The 18,743-nt window shown below is 39.0% G+C and overlaps 1 non-coding gene across 1 annotated transcript; it reads right to left on the bottom strand.

Moving 5' to 3' along the window:
• Positions 1-7,390: 7,390 nt before the first annotated feature.
• On the bottom strand, positions 7,391-7,497 carry LOC141636909 (small nucleolar RNA R71). The gene has a single exon (XR_012541476.1). It is a non-coding gene; the product is annotated as a small nucleolar RNA R71 (small nucleolar RNA).
• Between the last annotated feature and the right edge of the window lie 11,246 nt (positions 7,498-18,743).

Below are 18,743 nucleotides of genomic sequence, written 5' to 3'. Positions count from 1 at the left end.
AGCGGTGTTTGCGTGTGGAAGGGCGTGGTGGTTGGATTTGGCGTGAGTGGTGACAGTCGGGGTGGTAGTTGGGGGTAGTGCTCGGTGGTGTTGGAGAGTCTTTTTGGGGAGTACTGGTGGTCGGGGGTGGATGGTGGTGGCCGTGTGGGTGGGGGTGGATGGTGGTGGCCGGTGGGGGTCGGTTAGATTGGTGAGGAAGAGGGGAATTATTTGGGGTTTTTTTGAGAGAATTAATTTGGGTTTTTGAGAGGGGTGGTGAATGAATTGTGTGAATGAGAGATAAGTGGGTGGAAAAATAAATTATATATAGTTGATTAGTATTTGATTAATGTGGATTAGTAAGGTAGTGAAAGAGTGGGCTTAATTAGGCATTAATCCCTTGTTTTTTGTCTTCAATCTCAGCCTTCCATAGTGCTCATCCAAGGGTTCTAAGAAGGACTTATGGACTCACACTTAGGAGGGGGACTTATTTGATCTCAACACTATATATATATATATATATATATATATATATATATATATATATATATATATATATATATATATATATATATATAGAGAGAGAGAGAGAGAGAGAGAGAGAGAGAGAATGGGGGTCATAAGCAGCCCTAGCCATGTAGTATTGTGCCGGAATTTGGTTCACATTCAAACGTACTTTTATAGTTTGACCGTGATACATAACATTCTAACTACCTCTAAATGTTTTTACATAATTACAATTTGATCCAGCAATGATTAAATTATGGAAGTTATTTGAAAGAAGGAGATTTGTTGCATCATTGAGTTGATTATGCAAAGTAGATATTATTGTTTTCCTTGACCAATTGAAAAACAAACAGGTATTAATGAGCAAAATCTAAAAACCGTCAGTCCCAAGTATCATATATATAAACTTCATATTGGTTTTATTTTCCTAAAAAAACAACATTGTCGAGAGCAAGGGTTAGTTTCCATTGTATGGTGGATTTTTCTAGAAGTAGGGGTTTAGTTTTTCACTTGGTTGGATAAATTTGAGATAAGTTTCGGAGACAAAGATCAATCTTTCAAGAGATGAGATTGTTTTAGATCATGGGTGTGAATAGGGAAGAAAAATAGGGGCATGCGTGAAAAATTTTGTTTCAAATGAGAAGATGGGGGCCAAGACTATTGCTATAGAGAGAGAGAGAGAGAGAGAGAGAGAGAGAGAGAGAAGAGAGAAGAGGGGGTTCATAAGCATCCCTAGCCATGTAGTATTGTGTCGGAATTTGGTTCACATTCAAACGTACTTCTATAGTTTGACCGGGCGACATAACATTCTAACTACCTCTACATGTTTTTACATAATTACAATTTGATCCAGCAATGATTAAATTATGGTTGTTATTAGAAAGAAAGAGATTTGTTGCATCATTGAGTCGATTATGCAGAGTAGATATTATTGTTTTCCTTGACCAATTGAAAAACAAACAGGTATTAATGAACAAAGTCTAAAAACTATCAGTCCAAGTATCATATATATAAACTTCATATTGGTTTTATTTTCCTAAAAAAACACTCTTTTATTCCTATGTCAATATTATGTTAACGGGAATTATTTGTTGGTCATGCGGCATACATAAAATCTTAGACATGAACGATGTACTATATGTCTATATTCCATTTTATTGTGAAATTTATCACACATTATTTTAATATTCGTGCAACGCACGGGCAAGAAAACTAGTTATAACTAAGAAAGGCTTATAAAATTATCATAATCCTACTAGTTTTTTTAATGATTTGCGGGTAGGCGGGTATTAGGTGGTTAAAATGCAAAATCCGTCCCCGCCCCATGACCCATGGCGGGTACAATTTTCGTACCCGCACCCACCCCACCACCCGCCAAAGCTCTACCCATCCCCGCCCCAACTGGTGCGGGTGCGGGGCGGTACCCACTTGTACCCGCCCCGCTGACATCCCTACTTGGTAAGAGAGGATCGCTAATCTTGCACTTATGGAGCAAATTAAAGCTAAATGGATTGCATCTAATGACCAAGCATCAAAGAGGAGACCATTACTAAAGACCTAAGTGAATAAATGAAGTAGAAATGGGCAATGATGAGGAGCCCCACGACCTACCAACGTTCGCCACGGATCCTTGGGGTGGTCAAGCAAGAAGAAGAGGAGCTGAGCAAGAATCCGGGCATCCTGAGCCCAGGTCGAGTGACTCCAGCAACAATCCGGGCGTCTCAAGCTCTAATCCGAGCGTCCCGAGCTCAGCTCGAGCAGATCCTTAGGCAGCAATCTGCACGGCTCCCTCTAGGACTTGCAAAGCACTAATCATCTTCTTAGGGACTTAATCATCATTTAAGTCCTTAGTTACCCTAATACTTGTACTTAGTATAAATACCCCATTGTTTTAGGGGATTAGACACCAAGTTTTAATCAAGTTTTATCAAGTTTAAGAAGTGTTAGCTAATTAGAATTTAACATTAATCAAGTTTATCAAGTTGTAATCTCTTAATCCAATATTAATCAAACCAAAAATTCTTCTTTAATCTTTCAAGTGTTCTTATTTTTAGTTGGGTAATTGAAGATTATTTGGGTTTATTGAAGGCTTGACAACTCTTCATAATTCATCAAGTGTTCTTCTATTATTCTTAGCTTATTAATTGTATAATCCTCAATTTGGTATAATCATTCTTACCCTTGCTTATTTATTTACTTATTCACCATGTTTAACTTTACTAATATGATTGATACCTTCATTAGCATGTTTACCATAGTCATGAGTGAGTAGTCACCTAGCTAGGGTTAATGGGGGATTAGGGGAACTATAACATGGGGGTAGATCCATACTTAATCTAATATGTTGTCATATAATTGCTTGCTTGTTGTAGTGTTAACCTATGCACATATTATGCTTGATGAAATGCTAGACTATGAAACCTTGCATTTTTTACCCATCTCTTATCTTTTCAACAAGACTTGTAAGATATAAACTAACCCGAGTCTTGTTAGACCATGCATAGAAGTGAATAGGAAGAAAGTAAGTCAGCTTGTAGGTGTTATACAGTCTAGACGACTCGGCTCCGGAACCCAAGTATTCCTATGAACCGTAAGACATAAACTAACTCAGTTCCTCTACAACAATAATTGATTGCAACTAGGAAAACATGTTTGTATGATCACCACCATGAAATCCCCTTTCAACCCATGACACCTTAGTGCCTTAATATATTGTTTACAAACCCCCACTTCATTTGCTTGTTTTTCTTTCATTTCTTTACATTTCATTGCTATAGTAGTGTAGCTTGATACCCCATATCTCAACCCAATTTGTGACAACCCTAAGACATAGGTTCCTACAACCAATAACTTAATTCAATACCCGTCCTTTGGGATCCGACCTTTACTTACCACTCTACTAAGAGTAGTTTGTTTAGTTATAAATATTGTTTTGGTTGGTCGACTTAGACGACAAAGTTTTGAACCGCACTACATTTTATATAGACTTTTTGTACCGTATTTGCACGCATTTCTATGTATTTTGTGTAGTGTTTAGCTATAAATGTCCCCTGAATAGTCTACTTTGGTTTGTCTTGTATTATTTGCAGGTATGAACCGGAGAGGAGCATAATCAAGCTTAAAACATGTCCCTATGCATACATTTTGGAGATGAGTTGACTCAGAGCTTGGAAACTACTAATTTGTGATGCGCGTAGAAGTAAGGTAGCTAGGCGAGCAAAGGAAGAGCTTCATATAACCAGTACCTACTTTGAAGGGCAATATCTCGAGTTATACAAATGATAATCAAGTTATTACAATTGAAGATGAAAGCTCATCCTATCAGCTTTCTAACGCCATGAAAATCGCTTGATTCGGACAAGTAACGAAGAAATGGCGGCCGTTTGAAGTTTAGTGCTCGAAGCAGGAATTACGCGCTGAGACCACTCGATCGAGTACTTTAGTGTTTGATCGAGTACTTTATATGCTCGATCGAGTAATTGACTTACTCGATCGACTACTTTGATTCTTACTATATTCGATCGAATGTTTTAGTGTTCGATCGAGAGATTTTAGGGAAGATATCTCTCGATCGACTAACTTTATGTTGGTCGATCGAGTAAAACCAAGTCTGTCCCAGCGCTTATTTAGTCGAGATCTATTTTATCCTATCTTAGTTTTATCTTATAATAAATATCTCTCATATATAAGAGATGATTAGGTCAGATTAGGGAGGGCATTCATTCTTATTTCCACGATTGGCAGTAGATTAGGGCAGATTAGTATTACGTAGTTCTCTTCTCCTATTTTCCGGATCTTAAACTCTGTAATTTCTCTTCCCTTCTCTTAATTCTAGTATTAATTCTTTATCCCTTTGCATCTCTAATTCTCTTATTCCCTTAATTACTCTTCCTTTAATCTCTTTGTTAATTTAGTTTATGTTATTTCGTTTATTCCCTCTTATTATTATGTTATTATTGATTATTGCTTTAGTTGTTATTAGTTTCGTTAATTTCATTATGCATAGCTAATTCCCTCGCTAGGATTTAAGGGATTTAGTGAATTGAGGATAGCTACTAATTAGGTTTGCAGATCTGTTGTCAGTATCATGTCTTTGTTGTTATGAGTAGCATTTAATGACGATTAGACGGTTAATGCGCATAATTGTTCTAGTTATTTTTGGCAAACCCCGACCTAGATCGAAAGATTGGAAGGAGTGAGAACCGCTACATTCTTTAGGATACTCTAATAAGGGCGAAAGTTAAGTTAACAGTATTTTAGGGCGAATAGAGGACCAAAAGGACGTATTCACTGCCCCTTAGACTGATACATGTGATTGATCTGTGACCTTAGCTGCAATTATCTAGCATTCATTGATGAACCGACATCCTAGTCCCTTTCTCTTATCTGTTAGACTCTTTTAATTTTCGCTGTTAGTTTAGTTATCATATCTAAACCTGATGTGACCATAATTAGCGCATATTTAGCCCTCGAATTAGCCTTGTTCCCATGCTTTTTAGTGCATATTTGGGTCATTTCTTATCTTTAGTTCTTTGTTTTGCATATTCTTTGAGATTTTGATCCCTTGGTAGGAAAGGAGTAAGTATCTTGCATTTTCATGGCAAAACAAGACTAAATTGATCGAATTCAATGACCAAGCATCAAGGAGAGACAAGATTAGAAGGCCTTTGTACATATGATAGTAGATGAGCAATGTTGAGAAAGGATCCTTGAGTCCCCAAGGAAATCCCCAAGGAATTTATGAAGAAAAGGGAAGAAAAGAAGAATAAGCCTTGCTGAGGCACAATCCGTGCGGATTGTCCCCAATCCGGCCGTCCTCCAGCTGCAGAATCCGTGCGGCTTTCCACCAAGACGCTCGGATCCCACCTCCACAATCCGCCCGGATTCTCTTGAATCCGCTCGAATTCCATCGCCAGAATCCGCCCGTCCCGACCTTAATCCGCCCGGATTCCTCTACAGCGCGATTTCCTCTTCTCCAAGCTACGAAGAAAGAAGCCCTTCCTTCGGAAAATACCGGCTCCTCCCTGCTCAATCTAAAAAGTGTAATTACTAGTTTAGCCCTTAGTTAACCCTAATGCATCCTCCCTAATTTCCACTATAAATACCCCATTAGTCTATTTAGAGGAGCATGTTCTTCTTATCAACAATTAGAGTAGTTAATACCAATCAAATCTCTCTTTAGTTTTGTAATCAACAATTAATCAAGTCCTAACACAAGTTTTATTTCCTTAATCTCTCTTTTCTTCATCCTTTATTTTGGGTAATTGAAGATTATTTGGGTTATTATTGGGAGATTGACAACCTCTTAATCAAGCATTCAAGTACTTCTTTTATCTTTGCTTTATTATTGGAATCATTAGTAGGTATAATTCTCTTAATCCCTTTTAATTATTGTTAATTACTTTCATTTACTCATCATGTTTCATTTTGTTGGTATGATTGACAACCTTGCTAGCATGATCAACATGATAATGAGTGAGTAGTCTATTAGCTAAGGTTAATGGGTGATTAGGGGAAACCAACATGGGGAATGATTCATGCTTAAATTATTATGCTTTCATGTTTTATTTGCTTGCTTGTTTTGATCTCAACTCATGCACATGTTATATTTGATGAAATGCTAAGCCTATGAATCCTTGCATTTACTACCATCTTCTATCTTTTCAATGAGACTTGTAAGACATAACCCAACTCGAGTCTCATTAGACCATGCATGTTGTTGAGTAGGGAAGATTAAGTCGACTTGTAGGTGTTGTACAATCTAATCGATTCGGCTCCGGGATCCAAACTTTCCTAGGATTGTAAGATATAACCCAACTCAATCCATCACAACAATAATCGCTTGCTTATAATTTGAGAACATGTTTGTATGATCAATTCCCATGATTCCCCTATGATCCCATGACACCCTAGTGCTTTTTAATCAATTGTTTACACCCCTTTTAATTCATCTTGCTAGTTTATTTTCATTGCTATTTTAGTTAGTGACCTTCTACATCAACCCAATTTGTGACACCTCCAAGACACCACTAGTTTCAATAGAAATCTCATTTCAATACCCGTCCCTTGGGATCCGACCTTTACTTGCCTCTTTACTAATTGTAGAGTTGTTTGTGAAGCTATAAATTGTGTTTTGATTCGGACGTGACCCAACGACCACACCTTTAATTGTGAACACGAAACGGACCGACCAAAAATGGCGCCGTTGCCGGGGACGGTGTTTGTTTGATTTAGATTTCCTTTTTATTGTTATTAGTTGTGTCTTTCTTCGCCTTGGGGAAGTAAAACTCCTCAAGGTTTGTTCTAATTGTTTTCGAGTTATTTGATATTTTGCATGTCTAGAAGGTCACAAGGTGATTTGTTACCTTTTGACCGGGAAATCGAAAGAACCTTAACGAACAATAGGAGACTTGTTAGGAGGAATTTAAGAGGTATTAGTGAAGTTGTTCAACCAACTATTAAGTTCGTCAACCCTTTCGCAATAGAAGGAGAGGAGAACCCATTACACAATACCACACAAAATCAACCTACAATGCCTAAATTCTCGTCACACTCCGTACCCACCGAGGAGAACCTACCAAATGGTACTCCTACACCGCAACATCTAACCGGAAATTTTATTGCCAAATCCGCCTTCATCCAATTAGTTGAAAGGAGCCAATTTGGGGGGATGCCTAGTGAAGACCCTCATTCTCATATGGAAACCTTTTGCGACTATTGTGATGCAATCTCTCAAACGGGTGTGACTCAAGACCAAATTCGATGGGTCTTATTTCCTTTTTCTCTAATCGGCACCGCGAAGCCATGGTTGAAGGGCCTTGACAAGGCAACCCTCGGAATAGATTCTTGGAAGAAGTTGGCTCTAGCTTTCTACAAAAAATTCTACCCACCGGAGAAGACTAACATGCTAAGAGCTCAAATTACGGGTTTTAAGCAAAGGGATGAAGAATCTTTGTATGAAGCTTGGGAGCGGTTCAAGGGAATTTGTCGCTCATGTCCTCACCATGGACTTAGCGAATGGTTTTTGGTACAACAATTTTGGAATGGTCTATATGAGGATTCAAGGAACATTCTCAACATGGGATCAAATGGAATGTTCACCGAAGTTGATGACAATCAAACATGGAATAAGATTGAGGAAATGGCGGTCCATAACTCACAATATAGTAGACCTCGCAAGGCCACTAGAGGAGGAAAGCATGAAGTGGACTCCGTTACTCAATTGGGTGCTCAACTTAGTGCTCATATCGACACAATCAATTTGAAGTTTGAAAAAGCTATGGCTAGACTTGAAGAAGTCTCAAAATCACCAAAGCATCATGTTAATGCCATGACGGCATCCTCATCAATCCCAAGTGGGATATGTGAGAATTGTGGAACTTTGGGACATGACCAAGGTGAATGTAGGGGAACAAATGAACAAGTGAATGCTTTCCAAGCATACAAGAGTGGTACCCCTTATTCCAACTATTACAATGAAAACACCAAATTCCATCCAAATCTCTCATACAAAAGCCAAAATGTTCAAAACCCTCAAACAACATACATGAGAAACCAAAATCAAAGACCCTTCTACAATCAAAACCAAGGTTACCAAAATCAAAATCCATACAATCACCAAAATGACCAAGGTTTTGATGTCCAAAAAGCGGTCCTCCAAATGCAAAAGAATCAACAAGAATTTTTCACTCAAATGCAAAAAGATAGCCAAGCAAAGGAAACCGCCATCAACAACATCCTAGCTCACACCAAGATGTTGGAAACACAATTGACTCAACTATCATCTTCAAGCTCACAAAGACAAAAGGGGCAATTACCACCTCAAAGTAATCCCCCTAGACATGAAACGGTTAGTGCCATTCACTTGAGAAGTGGTACAAGATATGAAGCACCAAGGAAGCAAGTTGAGGATGAAGTTATGGAAGCTAGTGAAAAGGAAGAAATTGTGCAAAGCTCCAAAGATGGAGAATCATCAAAAGAAGAAAGTTCAAAGAAAAATGAAGACAAGGTCAAGGAGAAGGAGCCCATTGTGATTGGACTTCCTTTTCCAAGTCGTCAAGCCAAGCCCAAATTTGATGATCAACTTAGAAAGTTCATGGAAATTGTGAAGAATTTGGAAGTCTTAATTCCTTTCACGGAATTAATCAATCACGTGTCGGCCTATGCGAAGTACATGAAAGATATCCTCACAAAGAAGAAGTCGATCCGGAAGCTTGAGACTATCGCCTTCACTAAGGTGAGTAGTGCAATACTTTAAGGGAGTTCACCTCCAAAGCTAAAGGATCCGGGAAGCTTCTCAATACCGTGTACCATTGGCGACACAACGATCAACAAAGCCTTATGTGATCTAGGGGCTAGTGTGAGTGTCATGCCGTACTCGGTGAGTAAAAGGTTGGGGATGGGAGAGCTTAAATGCACCAACATCACACTTCAAATGGCCGATAGATCGACAAAGACACCATTAGGGATATGGGAAGATGTCCCCATTTAATTGGGAAGTTTTTCATCCCGGTGGACTTTGTCATTGTTGATATGGAGGAAGATTCCAACATTCCAATCATTCTAGGAAGACCTTTCCTACACACCGCGGGTGCGGTGATTGATGTGAAACATGGTGAGCTCACTCTAGAAGTGGGAGATGAAAGCATAACCTTTAATCTTGACAAGACTATGAGAGCTCCTCATTTGCATGAACCATGTTTTATAATTTATCATTATAGCCGAAAGGATGAAAGGAAGAAATCGGAACTCCAATGGAAGGAAAAAATTGAAGATGCTCCATTCAAAGAGCAAGTGAATTGTGACAAGGAGAGCTTGCAAAGCTCGTCAAAATCAACCAAAGAAGAAGAGGATGGCCTCATTGGCCAAGAGAAGAATTTGGGAGAGTTGTCTCCATCAAATCAGAGATTTTCAATGATCAACTTAATGAAGTTTGTGGTCTTTGGGACGACGAATTTGAAGGGATTTTTAATCCCTACATTGGTAATGCCATCGATCAAGACCGACAACAAGGGCCAAGGTCTATTGAAGACCTCTACCATAATAATGAACAAGCTTTCGATTACTTTTTCAAGGTGTTGAGCAACATCAACAATACCTTGGACATGCCCCCTTGACATCTCATCAAGAATGAGAGTTTGGTGGAGTCCTCCCTAAACCACCATTTGTAAATATTTCTAACTCCCTAACTCGCATTTCAATTCTTGTATTGCATTTTTGTCATCTTTGGATTTTTATTTGCTTTGATCAAGATATTTGTCATGTTTGAGAGAAGTGAGGGAGGGACTAACAATCTCAAATTGATGTGTAGTGCTTTCGCTTAGTGTGGGGATAGCAATTGCCTAGGCTATCCATGCCTTAGTAGTGCCCCCATAATGAAGAAAACAAGATTTGAAGAAGAATAGGAGGTTGATAAGGGACATGCACTGTACACAGATGGAACTGAATCCGGGTACAAGGGGAACAATCCGAACGGATTGGGGAGAAGACGCCCGTCTTCATGCAATCCGAGCGTACTGGGATGAAGACGCACGTCCCTATAAGCTTAAATTTTGAAAGATTTTTTACTGTAAGAGAATCCGGGTGTCCTGAACTGAAATACGCCCGTCTCTGATAATCCGTCCGTCTTGGACAGAAGACGCCCGTCTTCTCTGCTGAGGAAAACAAGGAAAATTTCCTGGACTCAAATCCGTCCGTCTTCAGGCAAATCCGCCCGTCCCGTATCAAGCAAATCCGAGCGTCTTCTTCTGAATCCGCCCGTCTTTAGGCGAGTTTTATCAAACCCAGATAGTGCAGAATCCGCCCGTATTGGTCAGAATCCGCACGGATTGCCCCTGCAGTTCGAATTTTTCGGTCTTTATAAAATCCCTCCCACCTTCATTCATTCATTCATTCATTCATAACACTACTTCAAAACATCAAAACCCTCATCCTCTCCATCATAAAAAACAAAATCCCTCAACAACATTCACCAAAATCAAATCAAATCATCCTTCTAACAACAAATCAATCACTCTTTTTTCAATAAAAATCAAAACCAAGAGCAAAATCTTCAACCTTTGAGTCGATTTTTGAATTCCTAAAGGCAAAGCCTTTCACCTTTAAATCGATTTGGGTGCACTACAAATTGAAGATTTTTCATTCTTTTCTTGGTTAGTTCATCAATGGCAAGGACTAAGGGAGCAACAAAGGCAACAAAGGCACCAAAGACACTTTCGCAAAGGCAAAAGGCTCTTCAATAAAAGAAAGCATTGGCTATGGTGGTAGCAACACCAGACTTGGAAGTGCAACAACAACAACAACCTTCTATGGGAGCAACAACATCTTCTACTCCGGAAATCGATCAACTTTTGCAATATCCGGAGGTAACTTTTATTTCCAAAACCCATAGAGATACTTTTGCCAAGTTTGCTAGGAAATCAATTCAATCCACCAAATTTATTTGTGAGGACACCTTGGGAAAGTTGTGTGTCCTTGAGCAAACTAGAGCCTTTTTCAAAGCCATGGGGTTCGAGAAATTGTTTGAATCAAAAGAATTGACATACCCCTCCCTTACCTTGGAGTTTTTGAGTTCTTTGAAAGTCACCAAAGTTGAGAGTAGGGAGAATCTCGAGTTTCGTCTAGCTAATGTTAGTAGACGCATTTCCTTTAGGGAATTGAGTGAAATTTTGGGTCTTAGTGATGAACCGAGTTATTTTAAGAACTATGGAAAGTATGACCCCGACCCTCTTTGGGAGGCAATTTCCGGGAGGAAATTTGAGGACTTTCATGCGAGTCGTGCTCTTTTAGTCCACCATCCGGGCATAAGAGTATGGCACAAGGTCATAGGCAACACCATTATTGCAAGGAAAGATACCAACCATTTCACCAAACTTGATTTTATTCTTCTTGAATCAGCTTTGAACATTGGAAGAGTGCACACCAAGCCTTTCAACTCTTTGAGGCTTTTGGTAGATAGATGGCTCAACATTGATTGTGGGAAGAAGGGCACTACCGTTATTGTCAATGGCGGCCTAGTCACTATCCTAGCTAAGTACTTTGATCCTAACTTCAATAAGGATAACAAGTATAAAGCAAAGGAGGGTGGTCATCTTGTTGATTTGCATACTATGATACACAAGTACAAGTGGGTTGCTCATAACCCTCTTGATACCAAGTATGGATGGCTCACTAGTGAAGCTAGATCGTTCACCTTGCCTTCAAAGATTTGTCGTCTAAGCGTCCACCGGACCAATTATCTACTTCCCCTTTCTAAAGAGGCCAAGTATATTATTCAACAACAAAAGGGTGAACTTGAAATGCCCTCCTCTTCCATTGTCATACCACCCTACCCCTTTGAGTATCAAGAGTTCAAGCCGGAAGGAGTTGAAGCTAGAAATGATTATTTGAATATCCTCATGCAAGCAATGCACAAGCAAGCCTTTGAGGACCGGAAAAATGCTTACTTGGCTCAATATCCACCCCTCCTAAACTTAGCTAGGCAAGGACTACTTGACCCATCATGTCCTTTGCCTAGTTGGGCGGATAGAGAAGTCCTATTTCCGGGTACACCTAGGTACGTTTCGGGTGACAATGAGGTTGTTGGTAATGAAGAAGTTGATGATAACATTGCTGATGAGCAAGATGAAGAGGCAAATGAAGAGGGAAGTGGCATTGAGACCACTTCTAATGAGGAAAGTGATAATGGTGATGATATGATGGAAGATTAGCAAGCCTTGGAGGCTCCTACCCTCTCATGGTTTGTCTATTTCTCTCTTTGTTTTAATTATAATTTTGATCATTGTTGGAGTAGTCCTAGCACCATAGAGGACTCACACCTCGCTACCATTGAGGTGTTCTCATTTTATTGTTCCCATTTTCAAAATCCAAAATGACAAATTAGTTTCATGCATTGCATAGTGTGTGCATGAACTACACCCATCCTTGGACATTAGCAATAGTGTCTAACTCGGTTTGGGGAAGTTAATGCATACACAACGGGAGGTAATCTAAATTATCCTCTCCGTCATAACAAAAACCATGCATCATGTAGTGTAGCTTAGTATAGATTGCATTTAGTATAGAAATCATGCATCATCTTTGCATAATTTCCATCACTTTGGCCTTTGAGGACAATGCCCATATTAGTGTGGGGATGGGAATTCTAACATTTAACTCTTATTCAAAAAATCCAAAAAAATTGAAAAATTTCGAAAATCATAAAAAATTGAAAATTGAAAAACCCAAAAACATGTTTATTTCCCTTTGTAGTCTTGTGTATATATTGTTTTGTATATATTGTGTTTGTTCTATCCTTGTTCACATTGATTGACTACGCCACATCCGAGACATGAGGATAATGAAGACCGCATGGTATGATCTTTCCAATCTCCTTTTTCCTCTTTATGTTAATGACTATGTGGCTTTATTTTGATTGATGCGGTATAACAATGTGAATTTAGGACTTGCATTTAGTTTATATGTCATATTAGTTGATAGAATCACTTGCATTAGGATGTTTATATTAGTTGCATCATGGCATGTAGTTGCATGTTAGAAATGTTTTGAAAAATGCCTAATTAGGAACTTTGACAAGAGCAACTAAGCCATTACAAATACTTGTTCAACTTAAGACTTTGCCTACTAGAATGGTTGTAAAACACCCTAGATAGTGTCATACTAGTGTCTTTTGACCCATGACCCATGGCCTAGTCAAGGGTTTGCATGTGAGTCACCTATCCAACCCCGTGATGCGATGTGGACTTGGTTAACTTGTCTAGGTGACCTTGATTGACCTTGTGGTAAGGCAACCCAAAAATATTTTCTATCAATAAGCTTGAAGTGCTCATTTCAAAGAATTTTGTCATGTGGAAGTAATTTAATGCCAAGGAAACCTCAAATGTTATGACTTGTTTAATGTTGAGAGATTTAAGTTGTTTTGATGGAGGCGTACCACTTCGATGTGCTTTGGTGCGGGATCCATTGAATTGGGCCCCCACACGGTTGTGAGTTCGGCCGCCAAGAGACAGAGTGACTATCACCCCGAAAAGCTATTGTCTAGAGGTTAACCGGTTGCCTAATAAGCGATTGGCGAAAGCAAAGGACACTAGCCCGGAAGGGACAAACCCCATCTTAAATTTTTGAAATGTGAAAGTGAAATGAGGACAATTTTGAATACTAGTCATATCCACCCGTTGTGAATAAAGATTTGAGCATTTCATTCCCAAAAAGCCTTTTGTCAAGCCACTTGGTCGAGCTTGGGACGATCCATGACCTTTACCTTTGTAGAGAATTCGAGACTTGTCATGTCATATGCTACTAGCATCATAGGGATCATCATTCCACCACCATCCGATCGCTCTTGACGAAAGCATTTGGAAATTGAGGACGAAAGTAGTCTAGTTTAACACCATTTGGAGGTGATTTAGTGCCATCCTCTTATCCTTAGTAATTTGTTGAACTAGTATTTGTGAAGGATTACATGCTCTTAAATTTGTTCCTCTTTAGTGCCTCCGCCACTTGATGAGGAAGTGGCTATTCCTTTTGTAGATGCATCCATTATGTGATTTTGTGTGGTTAATGTTTGGATGTGTCGCCATTTTGGCAAGACCCACCTTGCCTTGCAAGAAGGCATCCTACCTCATGGTTGTCTTGTTGTGAGTTGAAGGGGCGGAGTGAGACCCGCTAATTGTCTCATATCGGCTATGTTATTAGGTTAGTTTAAATAATGGTCCTAGTCTTTGTCACCTCTTTACTCGAGATGAGCAAAGGTTCGGTTTGGGGATATTTGATGTGACCATAATTAGCGCATATTTAGCCCCCGAATTAGCCTTGTTCCCATGCTTTTTAGTGCATATTTGGGTCATTTCTTATCTTTAGTTCTTTGTTTTGCATATTCTTTGAGATTTTGATCCCTTGGTAGGAAAGGAGTAAGTATCTTGCATTTTCATGGCAAAACAAGACTAAATTGATCGAATTCAATGACCAAGCATCAAGGAGAGACAAGATTAGAAGGTCTTTGTACATATGATAGTAGATGAGCAATGTTGAGAAAGGATCCTTGAGTCCCCAAGGAAATCCCCAAGGAATTTATGAAGAAAGGGGAAGAAAAGAAGATGAAGCCTTCTTTGAGGCACAATCCGTGCGGATTGTCCCCAATCCGGCCGTCCTCCAGTGCGACGTGCGGCTTTCCACCAAGACGCTCGGATCCCACCTCCACAATCCGCCCGGATTCTCTTGAATCCGCTCGGATTCCATCGCTAGAATCCGCCCGTCCCGACCTTAATCCGCCCGGATTCCTCTACAAAGCGATTTCCTCTTCTCCAAGCTACGAAGAAAGAAGCCTTTCCTTCGAAAAATACCGGCTCCTCCTGCTCAATCTAAAAAGTGTAATTACTAGTTTAGCCCTTAGTTAACCCTAATGCATCCTCCCTAATTTCCACTATAAATACCCCATTAGTCTAATTAGAGGAGCATGTTCTTCTTATCAACAATTAGAGTAGTTAATACCAATCAAATCTCTCTTTAGTTTTGTAATCAACAATTAATCAAGTCCTAATACAAGTTTTATTTCCTTAATCTCTCTTTTGTTCATCCTTTATTTTGGGTAATTGAAGATTATTTGGGTTATTATTGGGAGATTGACAACCTCTTAATCAAGCATTCAAGTACTTCTTTTATCTTTGCTTTATTATTGGAATCATTAGTAGGTATAATTCTCTTAATCCCTTTTAATTATTGTTAATTACTTTCATTTACTCATCATGTTTCATTTTGTTGGTATGATTGACAACCTTGCTAGCATGATCAACATGATAATGAGTGAGTAGTCTATTAGCTAGGGTTAATGGGTGATTAGGGGAAACCAACATGGGGAATGATTCATGCTTAAATTATTATGCTTTCATGTTTTATTTGCTTGCTTGTTTTGATCTCAACTCATGCACATGTTATATTTGATGAAATGCTAAGCCTATGAATCCTTGCATTTACTACCATCTTCTATCTTTTCAATGAGACTTGTAAGACATAACCCAACTCGAGTCTCATTAGACCATGCATGTTGTTGAGTAGGGAAGATTAAGTCGACTTGTAGGTGTTGTACAATCTAATCGATTCGGCTCCGGGACCCAAACTTTCCTAGGATTGTAAGATATAACCCAACTCAATCCATCACAACAATAATCGCTTGCTTATAATTTGAGAACATGTTTGTATGATCAATTCCCATGATTCCCCTATGATCCCATGACACCCTAGTGCTTTTTAATCAATTGTTTACACCCCTTTTAATTCATCTTGCTAGTTTATTTTCATTTCTATTTTAGTTAGTGGCCTGCTACATCAACCCAATTTGTGACACCCCCAAGACACCACTAGTTTCAATAGAAATCTCATTTCAATACCCGTCCCTTGGGATCCGACCTTTACTTGCCTCTTTACTAATTATTGAGTTGTTTGTGAAGCTATAAATTGTGTTTTGATTCGGACGTGACCCAACGACGACACCTTTAATTGTGAACACGAAACGGACCGATCAAAACCCCCATTTGTGACAGACTTAGATTAGCAAATATATAGCAACATAGCCTCCCTGTGGATTCGACCCTGACTTCCCGAGCTGCATTAGTTTGAGACCCCTCGGGTTTATCTTTGATAGGGTTGCGACATCCCTCATCACTACTCATACTATTCGGCATTCTCCCCTTACCCTTTATATTTATCTTTCTCCTCTTTCCCCGCCTTCATCTCCCTCGCCCTCTCCCTCTTCCTCGCGCTTCTATTTCTCTCTCCTTTTCTCTTTAAAGTTGTCGCATCCTAAACCAACTCTCTCCTTTCATCCTCGTGTTCTCCTCCTTAAATATCTCATTCCTCCTCCCATATTCCTTCCATGTCCCCCATCATCCTCTTATATATCCTTCGTTTCCCCTCTTCTTCCACTTGCTCTTATATTACTCCTCGTCCCGTTTTTCCTCGTACTAATGCTCCATATCTTCCCATTTTTCCTCGCCACTAGCTTCCTCATCCCCCTTCCTTTTATTGTTCGCATCCTTCCATTTAGGGAATAATCTTTTTACAAATCTCCATCAAGTAACATGAATGTGTCTTGCTCGACATCGGGAAACACAGGATTCCTTGAGGATTTTTGAGCCGGGAGGCAATCCCAGGAAAGCAAGCGTTAAGCAAGTCGAGGGAGTCTTGTTTAAAATGGTTTCTTAGCAACCAAGTTTTACATAGTTTTGAATATTTAATCAATTTGTACGAGCATTTTGAACTCATTTAAAGCTTGTTTTGGCAAAACGAAATGCGCCTTATGCAAATTTGTTAAAAGGGGTAGTATGTTGGTGAATCAATCACCCGCAAATTTTAAGGCAAGCTAACCATCTATACTTATAAAGTACCCTCCTTCTGTCAATCATTTGACGCCATCTAAGTTTCAAAAGAGAATGCAAATAATTAGTTTATTTTAGATGACAACGTAGTACAATGGATTCACTAAAAGTAATAAGTTGGTGTCCTTTTTTATTGATTCTAAAATTTCATTAGGATACAATAGCAATGTCGACCATTAAATGTTTATTTTATATATTTGTATTTTTAATTCTTGAGCGTAACTCACGAAAGTCACTATAAGAACCACACACAATTAAGACTGTTTTTATCATTGGACGTCTCTTAATAAGGGGATAAAAGTCAAAACGAAATTCTGTGGCTACAGGCAGTCCCAAAATATTCATTCGGGCAATAAAGTACTAACTGTAGCCTATGAAAGGTTAGATCCACATTTATCGATGTAGGCAATCCATTACATTTTTTTATTGATGTAATTACGATAAAAACAAAAGAAATCAAAATATTTTACCGTGTTTTGAAAAAGCTTAAAATTTGACATTCAAGATCAATAAATTTAGGTAGACGTGGAGATATCCTAATACCCAATGTTTTTTTTGAGTGATGTACAATCAATCCAAGATTAAAAACTAATCTCAATCATATAGATATTAGAGGAGAAAGAACTTTTAGATGTCATACACCCAGCTTCCTTATCCTCCATATATTTGGGGTAGTTTCTTTTCCAGTGTCTAACACCGTCACAATAGAAATATAGTTGGTCGGGGTCGACACCTCGTATTGGTTGGCTTTATTATTTACAACAGCTTTGCCTTTGCCTTTGCCTTGTATTAACACCTTACCCTTCCCAACCTCCTTCTTGAACTTCATCATATCCTAAAAATCAACAGGATAAGGGGAATTGATAATGTAAAATACAGATTGAATAGAGAATGAGTAGTAGTAAGGAATGGGGAAATGACAAAGGGGAAATGGGTGTTGAAGAGGGAAAGAAGGAACCTCCTCCTCCTCTTTTTTCCCAACTTCCTCAACCTCTACCCCATCGTTCTCTATTTCTCCCTTTTTCCTCTCCAACGCCGCCGTATCTTAAACCACCTCCTCCTCATCAACCTTGTGGCCCTCCTTCTTCCCTTTCCCTTTTCTCATCTCATATACATTTTATGTTCCCTTATCCTCCTCTTATATATCCTCCATTTTCCCTCCTCCTCCACTTGCTGTCGTATTACTCCTCTCATTTTTAATCCTCCATATCTTCCCATTTCTCCTCCCCTTTACTTCATCTTTCCCTTTCTTTTTATCGTTCACTTTCTTCCATTTCTCTCTTATCGTTTAATTCTACATTTTAATCATCTATTTTCCTATTACAATATCTTTACCTACTTTTCTTGGCTACGAGTTTCTTCTCCATAGGGACTGCTTTTATTCAAAGTGTAGGAGATTTATCTCCTCTGGAGATAGGCTTTTATGGTCAACATTTCGCCTTTCCTTTCTACGTTCTTGTGGCTTAAGTGCACTTTTTTCATTCTCGATGGGTCAAGGGTGTCGTTGGTTGGTTAAGATGAGTAAGGATTGGTTCGATCATTTGGCCACATGTGCTCGTCACTTCAAGATTGCTCTGGATGTTGAATTTGATTCCCAAATTCAGCCATCCACTCGCTATCAACACACTTATGTTATCCAATGTAGTTACTTTGGTGTTTCGGTTTATGGTATTACTAAAATAAGTGCATTTGACCAAATGAGTCAAATGACATCTGTATAAAAACTTGTTTTTTTACAACTGCAAAAAAAAAACACTACTACTCCTCTTTCTTATTCTACTCATTCTTCCCTTCTTACCCCTTCCTACTCCTCTTTCTCCAATTCTTTTCCCTCTCATTATTCATCATTTTTCTCTCTCCATTTTCTCTTCAACTTTTTTACGCCCC

This window comes from Silene latifolia, chromosome Y (genome assembly GCF_048544455.1).
Source record: "Silene latifolia isolate original U9 population chromosome Y, ASM4854445v1, whole genome shotgun sequence".
NCBI classification, from domain to species: Eukaryota; Viridiplantae; Streptophyta; class Magnoliopsida; order Caryophyllales; family Caryophyllaceae; genus Silene; species Silene latifolia.
The sequence above is the reverse complement of the archived record's forward strand: the minus strand, read 5'-3'. Positions and strand labels throughout refer to the sequence as shown.